Raw genomic sequence first — 10,503 nt, 5'->3', positions numbered from 1 at the left:
ATGTGTGTATCTGCAGGAGTCAACGCCCTACTAAGAAATCTTATGTATAAATTTATATGTCTGTAAAATGGCTCATTATTTTGGTTTTGACAAACGCGCGACTCGGTACTACACACCAGCCCCAGCTGTGAAGACATTGTTGTCTTTTGCAGGTTTTTAATTTATTCTTTAATTTATGTCAAGTTTTGTCTTTTACCTGGATACACAAGTCTGTAATAAATCTTTGATTGATTTGCTGAGAAATTAATTGTTTGCTAAGCTTTTCAAAGATTCAAAGTTTGTACAGAACAGAAACAATACAAAAATGATAAGCTTACAGAAAATAATACATTACTGTGGATTCAACTAAGCAAAAGTTCATAAAGTAGTTAACGTAGTACAGGGCTGTGTTTACCACTGTTTTGCATCACTTCTTTTAAAAACACTCTGTAAACGTTTGGGAACTGAGGTGACTAGTTGCTGGAGTTTTGAAAGTAAAATGTTGTCCCCTTCTTGACTTATACAGGATTTCAGCTGCCGAAGAGTTCAGTCTCCTCTATCATATGTTTTGTTTCATGATGCGCCAAATCTAAGTCTAAAAAGTGACTAAAGAAGTGGATTTTGCAACTCTGCAATTTTTAGATTTTTTTTTTTTTTTTTAAAGTGGACATGGGCGGGGCCTAGTCCAGCAGATACAGCTGGATTAAAGAAAAACATGGATATACAGTATTTGAATGTGTGACCTATGGTTCAGGCGTTGACCTTTATTATAGCGCCCCCTAAAGGCTGACATGCATCAAATCTTTAAAAAAAAAAAAAAAGTTTCGGGGCTCACTATCTTCCATTACAATTTCACCTTTGCATGGCCTACGGTTTAGGTTCCCCAACTGTTTACAGAATAATAATCAGAATAATAATAATAAAAATCAGAGGAGAAATAGGTTTCCACCATCGTTGGTGCTGTAACCCCTGAATCAGGTCTGCAACAGTGTTTGTGTGTCTTTACAATTTTTGTTGCACATCTGCATCCTGCTGGCGACTTCAGTGTACAGCAAGGTCGATCTCACCTGCAGAACAAAACCTAGTGTTAGTGTTAAAGAACAATTTTAATCCTAAAACCTTTTAGCAATGTTCAGACTGCCAGCCCTAATCAGGTTTTTCTCAAACCCAGATTGTATCCAGATGATTTTCTTAAAGTGTGGACAGTTTCAACCAGGTAATGGGCCGCAGAAAAGGAGGGGGGTGCAGCTGCAAAGTAAAGTTGTGATTTTCATTTCAAATATTCACATTTTTAAATCAGAGTTTACTTCCTTGACAAGAGCATGTCATTTTTCTTACATGAACACAGGTTTCTCTAGAGATGGATGGAAAGGCATTAAAGTTTATTATTTACGAATCTACAGGTACTCACGGTAAGACAGGAAAAAGTGAATGGTGCTTTTAATGTGTCTTTTAGGAAGACCATACTACTACTGGGTGAGGAGGTGCCCTTGTTTCTACAACGCCGCGTCACAGCTTCTCCCTCCATCGCAGGAAGGACGGGAGTCTCCGGGATCACAGAACCAGCTGAAGGACATACAAAGATGAGAGCATCATTTGGAGGCACGAGTTGCCTGAAACTTAGGACATTAGAGCGTCCTCTATCACCCAAGATGACAATTCAACTGGAACAAAAAGCAGATTTAAAAATATGTATAAAAATATATATATTACTCATGTTCAGGGTGATGTGGGCTAGATTCCTGGTTTCCTGGTCCAGAAAGACAGACAACTATCCGAATTTACACATAGAGCCAATTTAGAAGTACCAATTAAAAGGAACATGTCTTCCACATCTGCACTGTCTTTGAACTGCTGGCTGTTAGCGGGTATAGATAGATGGATGGATGGATGGATGGATACTTCATTAGTGTGCAGCTAAAAAACAACATTAATTTAATACATCCATTGACTGAAAATATGGTAAAATTGATAATCTGTAAATTAGAAGAACGCAGTACTTTGTATTACAGCTTCTGGTAAACATTTTCAGTAAAATGGTAACAGGTTTACATAGCATTTTTTTTGTCCGTTTGTTTTTAGAGGCACATTTTTTATTATGTTATTGACAATTGTTTGGTACCTTCCACTACCTACTTCTGAAAGTTGAAGTACTGTGACAGCAGCAATGTGAACAATACAGACTTTTCCAGCAGTGTTTACTTATTTTAGTAAAAAAATAAACACGTTTTCCTCTGCTATATGCACACAACAAACATACTAATGGCTTCTATCTGACGTGGCGGTACTGAGAAACATGGCTTACATTTTTGTGTGGAGGGGCAAAACTTCAGCGTTCCTCAACATCAGCTATTTCCTCGCACGCCAAAATTCCGCCGTTTAAAAATATGTCTGTGTCCCCTCCCCTTCCAGTAGTTCACGCTCGTTGAGGGACGGAAGTGACCAGAATTTCAAAGTAAAATTATTTTTTTTTGACAGGTTTGAATGCACTATTCTGGTAGTCACAGACCACCGCATGTCGCCAAACTTGTGAGTTTATTTATCAACACGAAATAGTGGTCATAAATGTAATGTAATGTAATAATGCAAGTTAGAATTGAGAGACAGTCATAGCTTGACTTTCTGTGAAAATGTTTTAATTTGAAATATGTACAGGAAGTCGTAGCATTCGCCGTAACTCAGCTTAACTTTACTGGCTTGTGGGGCGTCCGTAATCAGTAACGTACCTTTGGAGGGACTCGCTGATTGGCTAATTTGACTAAATTGAACGCAGGTGCGCTCGAGGACGTTCATAAGCGGCTGGACAGGCGCTTGATTTGTTTTCTGGCTCCCCTGTGCTCTGCGGCTCGGTGACCAGGTAAGACAATGTCCTAGGTTTTTAAATGTTTTATTCATGTGCATTGTGGATTTGATGGTGTTTGTAGGAGGCAGGTTGTTTGTGGTTTCAGGGAAAGTGGTGGTTCTAATTGATGCCTGGGCTGGTTGTTTGTAGCCCTCCACACAATATTTGATTTACAGTTGTGTTTTTACACTGTATGCCTAAAATGTTGTTTGCATTATAGGCTGGGACAAATTTGGTTTTTTTTTTTTTAGTTTTCATTTTGGTGCCCAATTTAACATGTATAATTTAATGACACTTCTGCTCTATTTTCAATCTTGTATCTGAAATTGTGGAGTATAAAGTCACATGTTGGGGCATTAGTCGAGAAGTCTGTGCTAAGTTTTGGTTATTTTCTTACCGTGGGGGATGGTTTGGAGAAGGGTGGGTTGGTGGGGGGGGTTCTTAGTTGGGCATAACGTAAGCTTGGCAGACCAATGACTTGTAACTCGAATGATGCTAAAGAAGCAATTTTCATTCCCAGTTTTGTGTATAGTTTTAATTTTCCCTTAAATGAAGATGATGACAACAGTCACGGTGAAAACTTAATTGATAAGCGCAATGGGTTGAAACCATTGAACTACTTGCTTATATTGATGTCCTCAAGAGAGCTGCAGTCCTGAATGCATCAGCTTGCACACAGCTCAGTGGTGCCTTGGTGAAGCTGACATGCTTGTTTGTATAATCTATTAAACTGTTACATCATAGTCTTGACAAATTGGGTTATACTGTGTCCCAGGATGAATTTTGGAGTGGCTATGAAGTTTTCTCGTGTAATCAGAGAAGCCCCTTCAATAGTAGGCCAATGCTGATGCTTAAATGTTCTTGATATGTGTAGTTGCTGTTCCCTTTAGTTTAATCATTGCAGGACACCATTATTGTGCAAGGACTTCGCCAAGAGTGGTGCTGTGGCTCAATATGGCGTCTCCAGTTGCGTCAGCTGTTTCCCATGCGAAGAGGCCAAGCTGTGCCAAGCCCTCATTGATTACCCTGCCTGTGACCCAGCGATGTCCTAAAGGTTGTGTACTATTCTTTGTATAGCTATAGAGAAGTAAAGGCATCCTGAGCAGAGGATGAAGTCAAACCGTTTTAATCTAAGCTTTCCTGTTCTTTGCTTTGGTAGATGGTCCAGCTTGTGCATGAATGTTGGAGTCCCTCCCTGTGAAACTGCTGGCCCGCTCCAAGTTTCTAAAGGGACGAGACGGCGGCCACCGACACATCGGGAAAATGGCCCTCCAGAATATCCACCACTGAAGAAACGACACTGTGCAGCCAAGAAGGCCTCCAACAGAGTCAACATGGGTCTGGCTTTGAGCTGGAGAGCACAGAGAGCTGCTAAAGGACCAACTTCATGAGGAATGAGCTTCTCTTCCTCAATGTGCAAGTAAATTTATAGGTACACAACATTACATGTCTGTTCACTAGTGACCATTTACAGTCGGTGATAAAACGATTAACTTGCGGTTGATAAATTTGCGGCGACAAATGTCTCCATCGCGTTGTTGGCTTACTGCCAGCATTGCCATCGAACTCATCACAGCAATGCTAGCATTAGTTGATAGTTGTGGTTGTAGTGTTTTTTTTTTTTACTGTTGACTCGTGTTTAAAGACTGGTTGTAAATGAACAAGCCTCGTCACATTCCTGTTTTAACTGTATTCTTCAACAAACACACTTTTCTATGTCTTGCAACACAACATTGCATTTTGGGTAGGTAGCAATTCAATTGGGCAAAATAGCTTGGAGTTCACTACCAACGACTGTCGGCTGTTTATTATATTCAAATATCAAATTACTAACGCTAAACTATATTGTAAAAACAGGGCAGTAATTGTAAATGCTTTCAATACAGTACAGCTAAATAGTCGTTGTCAAAACAGTAGCTAAGCATGGCTAGCATTAGTGACAAGTATTACACAGAGGAATTGGAAATGGTACTGAGAGCTGACAACAAGGGCTGTGTTTTTCTTTTTTCCCTAATTTGTCCAGAGTGTTGGTGAGGCGTAGCAGATATTGGTTTGGTTTTGTAGGCCGAATACAGAGCTTGACCAGCATGTTTTCTTTTGACCCAGCATGAGGACCCACTTCTCAGACGACCCCTGAAGACTTGGCCCGCTGCCACCCGTCCACCCCGGCAAGCCGCTGAAGAACCTGCCAAGAATCAACTCTGAAGAGGTTGATCTGCCTCATTTCATCATGATGTCCTCATCAGCAGCTTGCAGCTAAAGACTGAACAGAACTGTGTTCTGGGAACAACACCAACCAAACGACATATTCATGTGCACATATACACCATTTATAGCACAGACTTGAACACTGGCTTAAAGATGACCATGTTGTTGTATTTCATCAAAACCTAATAGTTGTAATCATTTATGCTGGCCAGTATGACCAAGAGTTTATCACAATATTTAAGATCCTGTCCCATCTGTTTAATATGTTTTTTTGTTTCTATGGCGCTGTAAAGCACTTTGACCCACCTTTTTGTTTTTATTGTACGCTGTTCTCTCCAAACGGTCGAGGCAAATGGCCGCCCACCTCTGAGCCAGATTCTTCCTGTTAAAACTGAGTTGTTTTTTTCCTTCCCGCTGTTGCTTGTCGGACTTAAATTGTTGGGTTTGTCTTTAATGTAGTAAAGGACTGTACACTAAACTGCCATGACTTCTTTTGATTAAGGGCTATATAAACAGAATTCATATAATGGAATTAATACACACTTTAGTCTCCATTTATTTGGTTTTAAAATGCAATTAGAATTATTTTTTTTAATGTCTGCTGTTACTGATACTCTGAACACCTTGAAGGGGTCCTTGATATTGACTTGATGGCCACAAAAGCTACATTTGAATTAACTTGATTAAATGACGCTTTGTGATTAAAAGGTGGTATTTAATCAGTAATACGGTCTAAACTGCAGAGAGTGGCTGGAGTGGGGGATTTTAATTGGGGTCCAACAGCTTCATTTTTGCTCTGGGACCAATATTGACTAGATGGCCACAAAAGCTACATTTAAATTAACTTGATTAAATGACGCTTTGTGATTAAAAGGTGGTATTCAATCAGTAATACGGTCTAAACTGCAGAGAGTGGCTGGAGTGGGGGATTTTAATTGGGGTCCAACAGCTTCATTTTTGCTCTGGGACCAAAGCAGGTTAATGCAGATGTTAAATATCTCTATTGCTAAGTGTATATTCTTGTTGAATTGTTTTGTTTTTAATATAGTTTCTTGGATTAATTTTAGATTTCACGTTCCAAAGCCGAGTTCATCATCTCTTCCTGCCTGTTAGTTTTAAGTTGTTTTTAGAACCAAGCTTTAGAGAGTTTGTTCAATCACATTTTAATGGATAAACTGGTATGGCTCTGTGCCTTCATTCCATATTAAGACATAATAGGAAGGTAAAATACCAGTCTAAAGTAAAACAAATGGCCACAAAGAAGATTTGAGATTTTATTGCTTTGTGCAGTGAGAAGGTCACGCTCTGGTGCCCTGTAGTGGTCGAAACTTGCACTGGAAGATAAATGTAAATAACTTGCTGCTACTGAGAGGAATGAGCTGAAACCAATTTATTTTTTTAAATTGTCACCAAAAAAATGGGGGAAAGGAGGGGGCACATTTGGTTCAGAGTGTCGCAAACTAGCTCATTTTCAAAGACCGCAATCGTTATGGTCTTCTTGCACACTTTGACTTTCAGTTTGAGTTTGTCCACCAGCTCTTGAAGCATGTTTTTTTTTTTGTCCTCATCCGACTGGGTTTTGGTAACAAGACAAAAACAAGCATCTTTGAATCTTTTACATTTGTAAAAAAAAAAAATGGTTCTTCGATGGATTTAACTGATAGCTGAGCTCTTTAATCTTCCTCTAGTTTGCGCGCAGTTTTCACAGACTGAAGCGTCTTTGTTCCGCTTCCAGCTCGTTCTCAAGTTCTCTCACTTTTACAAGACAATTTGTTTGATTCTATAAAGGAAGTCAGTGGGTCACAATTACCTTTTTTTTTTTTTTTTTTTTGGTTTAAATTTTGTTTTATTTTTTTGTGCACTGTTGGAATTTTATGATTACAGAACCCTAAAAAAATTCAGCAATTGTCCTGGTGATTTATGTTTGACATATTACCCTGGCAGTCAGTTTTTGGAGTTGCTGCTTCCTGCCTTTCATGGTCAGGTCCTCTGCCTCATCAAGCCTCTGCTGAAGGTCTTTCACCGTCACTTCAAGGTTCTTCTTCGTCCTCTCCAGCTGAGCGCTGGTGTCTTGCTCTTTCTTCAACTCCTCAACAATCATGGCAGCCGGAAAAATTCAGTAAAATGAAAGGTGTTTGGTCGACCCAAAAGAAAAATCCACTGACATCAGGGATGGCCTTCTTGGCTTTCTCTTCAGCACTCCTGGACGCTGTCATCCAGCTCAGGCATGGTGACTTGCTTTTTTGTGTCGTCGTGTTTCTCAGGGTTTCGTCGAGGTGAAGCTGAACCTCCTAAACATTTAAGGAAGCATGTTTGGATTTGATTTAATAAAGTGAACGCTGCTCACTCCGTACATGTACTTGTACACGTGGCCGACCTTGAGCAGAACTTGTATGTTCCTCAGCTGGATCTCCATCTCATTGAGGTCTCCCTCCGTTTTCTTCTGCTTCACTCTCAGGGCATCGTTTCCTGCTTCGGACCTCGGCGTCCAAATTACTTTGCATCGTGTCGACGACTCTTTTGGCTTTTTCTCTTTAGCGGTTCGATTTCTTCATCTTTCTCCGCTATCTTCTCATCCACCTCGGACTCCACCTGGTTCAGCTCCAGCTGGACTCGCAGGATCTGGGGTTCTTCGTGCTCCAGGGAGGCCTGAGCACATGCAGCCATAATGACCAGTGGTATGAGAGAGTGTTTACATTTATGATTTTGATATTTTTCTTCTGGTCACCTCTGCCTCCTCCAGCGCCGTCTGGGTCTCCAACTTCTCCTGCTCAGCCTGTTTCTTTGACTTTTCAAGCTTGTGAATGTTTTTTTTCCATCTCGCCCAGCTGCTCTGAGATACATTATTTCCCCTTTGGAGAAAATAAAATATGATAATCTGTTCTGACTGGCTACAGCATTGTAATCGATTTTTTTTGTTTGTTTGTTTTTGTTTTTTTAAAGGCCTTGACACACGTTGCAGATTTTAGTTTTCCTGTTTGAGGGTCTCCAGTTGTTCCATGCATCCTTCATGTTGAAGTTCTCCGTTCGCAAAGATCGCACCTCTTTTAGAGCCGACTTCAGCTCTGCTTTGACTGTCCTCATATTTCTGTTTCCACTCAGCCTCACCCAGGCAGAGACATTACAGAAATGCAGAAATGTTTAAGTTCAGTGTCGAAGCGTACGCTGTCTGCAGGGTCCGGCCTGATGGGGACTCAGAGACTCACTGCATTTTTAAAACTCCATCAGGAGTCTCATCCATTTAGCCGCCGTTGGTGCTTGGACCCCGAAAAAGTCAGAGTCTGCAGCTGTTTTCAGTGTGACACAGAGACCACAGGGGGGCGACACAGTTCAACGATTATCTCCAAACATAAAGTCCGTCATGCTGCACCCTCCTGGGTTTGGTATCAGTCATAAATTGTTTCAATGAAGCGGACATTTTTGACCCACTAATCTGACTGTACTCCATAAATCTGAGATGTAAAATAATGTATTTCTCGGTGTCAATTTCACCACGATGTAAATCACAGGTTTTATTTTACTGCCTCATTATTTATCTACACTAAACTCAGATTTATTGTAATCTTAGTTTGCTAATCAATTATTTTCAGGCAGGAGCACATCAGATAGTGACCCAATTCTTCAGTCTTATAAATGGATCATTTCAACTTTTATTTATTGACATATAGGAAACAGCCTTCTTCTGCATCTAATTCTGATGATACATGAATAAAAGAGACAAATAATCTCAGTTTCCTCCGAGTGACATTTTTGACAAGGTCACGGTATTGAAGAGTGCGCTGCTCCTTGCTCACATGTCGCTCTCTAAGTGCAGGGTTGGGTTTCATACATAAACAATAAGCCATCCTGTTGTTGTTTTTTTCCCTCCTCACCTGGGAAGTTTTCACATTTTCAGCACAACAAAGGGAGTAGACTGAGGCCTGCTGCAAACAGACATGCGCACAAAAACCACACGCAAGTTCATTTATTTTCATTTTCACAGGAAATCCCCCCCGAGAAACCAAAACTCTTCTTCTTTTAATCATCTGCGTTAGCAGAGCGTTCCAAATAAAGTTATTATTCTTGCTATCTTCCCCTTTGTTGTCTGTTCTACAAGTCATCCGTGGCAACAAAACAAACAATCTTTTTACCCAGATACATTATAAATTTGTCTTTCTGCTGTGGTAGAAAAAACCCAGCAAAACAGAAGGTTTCTGGCTTTTGCAGAAGTTACTCAGAGGATCTAATCGCAGCAGGGCCTTTGATGGAGGCTTCACTTTCCTGCCTGTGTTAAAACTGGAGCGTCAGATTACAGCCGCACTCTCACGGGTTTTGTACTGCAGCCCAGATTGTGTGATTAGGATGTCTGTTTGTTGAGTCTGGATGTTTCAGGTTGATCAGATAGAGACGGCTCTATTAGGCACATCTGAGTTCGGCGGTTGGTCCTGAGCCATTAAAAAGTCTCCGAGCACAACGACCTGCAGAAAACACCCGCAAAGCTCCGGAGGGTTGAAGATAACTCTGAGGCGGAGGATAAAGACAGTTTTTCTGCAAATAAAAAGTGGATGTGGTTGAGCAGAAGTTGAAATAATGTTGCTGCGGATGATTATTTTTATTATTTTAATGTAAAAGTAACACAATATGTGGGAAGAGACGCGACGAGACTGTTGTGTGTGTGTGTGGCTACATGTTTTTCACAGACTCGTGTGATTTCTACCTTGTGAAAATGTTGTGACTGAAACATGGTATTCTTTGGCTAAATGGGTCACCTGTTGGGTGGGATTTGTAAAGTATGCAGGATGATAATGGGTTCACAATCTGTATTAATTTTGTGTGTGTGTTGTGTTGTGTTGTGTGTGTGTGGGGAGGGGGGGGGCACCTGATCCCGTTTACTCTGAGTGGCACTTAGTCTGTTTATGAGCATTTCATATTTTATTTCAGCCCTACCTCATTAGTGCGGCAGGTGAGCTGCGGTGAATACAAACCCCTGCACACAGTTTCTCAGAGCTCAGCGGGCACTGGCTTTTTTTTAGATTGGAGTGGGATGGAAAACTTCAGTCGGAGCATTTAAAGTTCTCAGTGTGCTCTCACAGAAACACACTGAGTGTACAAAGTATTTCTGATAATTGTTCTTCTTAAAGGCCACAATGATGTGGATCCAAAATATCCAACCAAGCACTAGCCTGATGAAAAATATAACCTTGTAAGAATATCTCTGCAGGGCACCTTCAATAGCGAATCAGTTACCATGGCAACGCATGCCCAGGCAAGCCAGTTTGACTAAACACCGAGTAAACTGTCCATGTTTGTGTGCATAGATGACTTAAAGTTTGTGCGTGTGTACCTGCTGCCTCCAACTTCAGTAAAGTTCTGTTGAAGAAATTCTGGTGTCCGGGTTCTGACCCGACACTCCATATTGGTTGAGACTCCTGAGCCGGCTAAATAGTTCACTTCAAACCTGATTGCTTTTATCGTAAAAAGCTCACCTTTTGTCA

The 10,503-nt window shown here is 40.8% G+C and overlaps 2 long non-coding RNA genes across 2 annotated transcripts; one reads left to right on the top strand and one right to left on the bottom strand.

Moving 5' to 3' along the window:
• Nucleotides 1–789: 789 nt before the first annotated feature.
• On the bottom strand, nt 790–2,334 carry LOC138196950 (uncharacterized). The gene is made up of 3 exons (XR_011178168.1): nt 2,285–2,334; nt 1,391–1,545; nt 790–1,046 (listed from the first exon to the last, which is right to left on the bottom strand). It is a non-coding gene; the product is annotated as an uncharacterized lncRNA (long non-coding RNA).
• Nucleotides 2,335–2,724: 390 nt separating this feature from the next.
• Nucleotides 2,725–4,234, top strand: LOC138196949 (uncharacterized). Its single transcript, XR_011178167.1, has 3 exons — nt 2,725–2,836; nt 3,712–3,875; nt 3,981–4,234. It is a non-coding gene; the product is annotated as an uncharacterized lncRNA (long non-coding RNA).
• Nucleotides 4,235–10,503: the final 6,269 nt, after the last annotated feature.

Source organism: Embiotoca jacksoni, unplaced genomic scaffold (assembly GCF_022577435.1).
Source record: "Embiotoca jacksoni isolate LCO1_2020_lvr unplaced genomic scaffold, fEmbJac1.0.p SCAF_14, whole genome shotgun sequence".
Lineage (NCBI taxonomy): Eukaryota > Metazoa > Chordata > Actinopteri > Embiotocidae > Embiotoca > Embiotoca jacksoni.
Note: the sequence above shows the minus strand (reverse complement) of the source record. Positions and strands in the feature narration are given on the sequence as shown.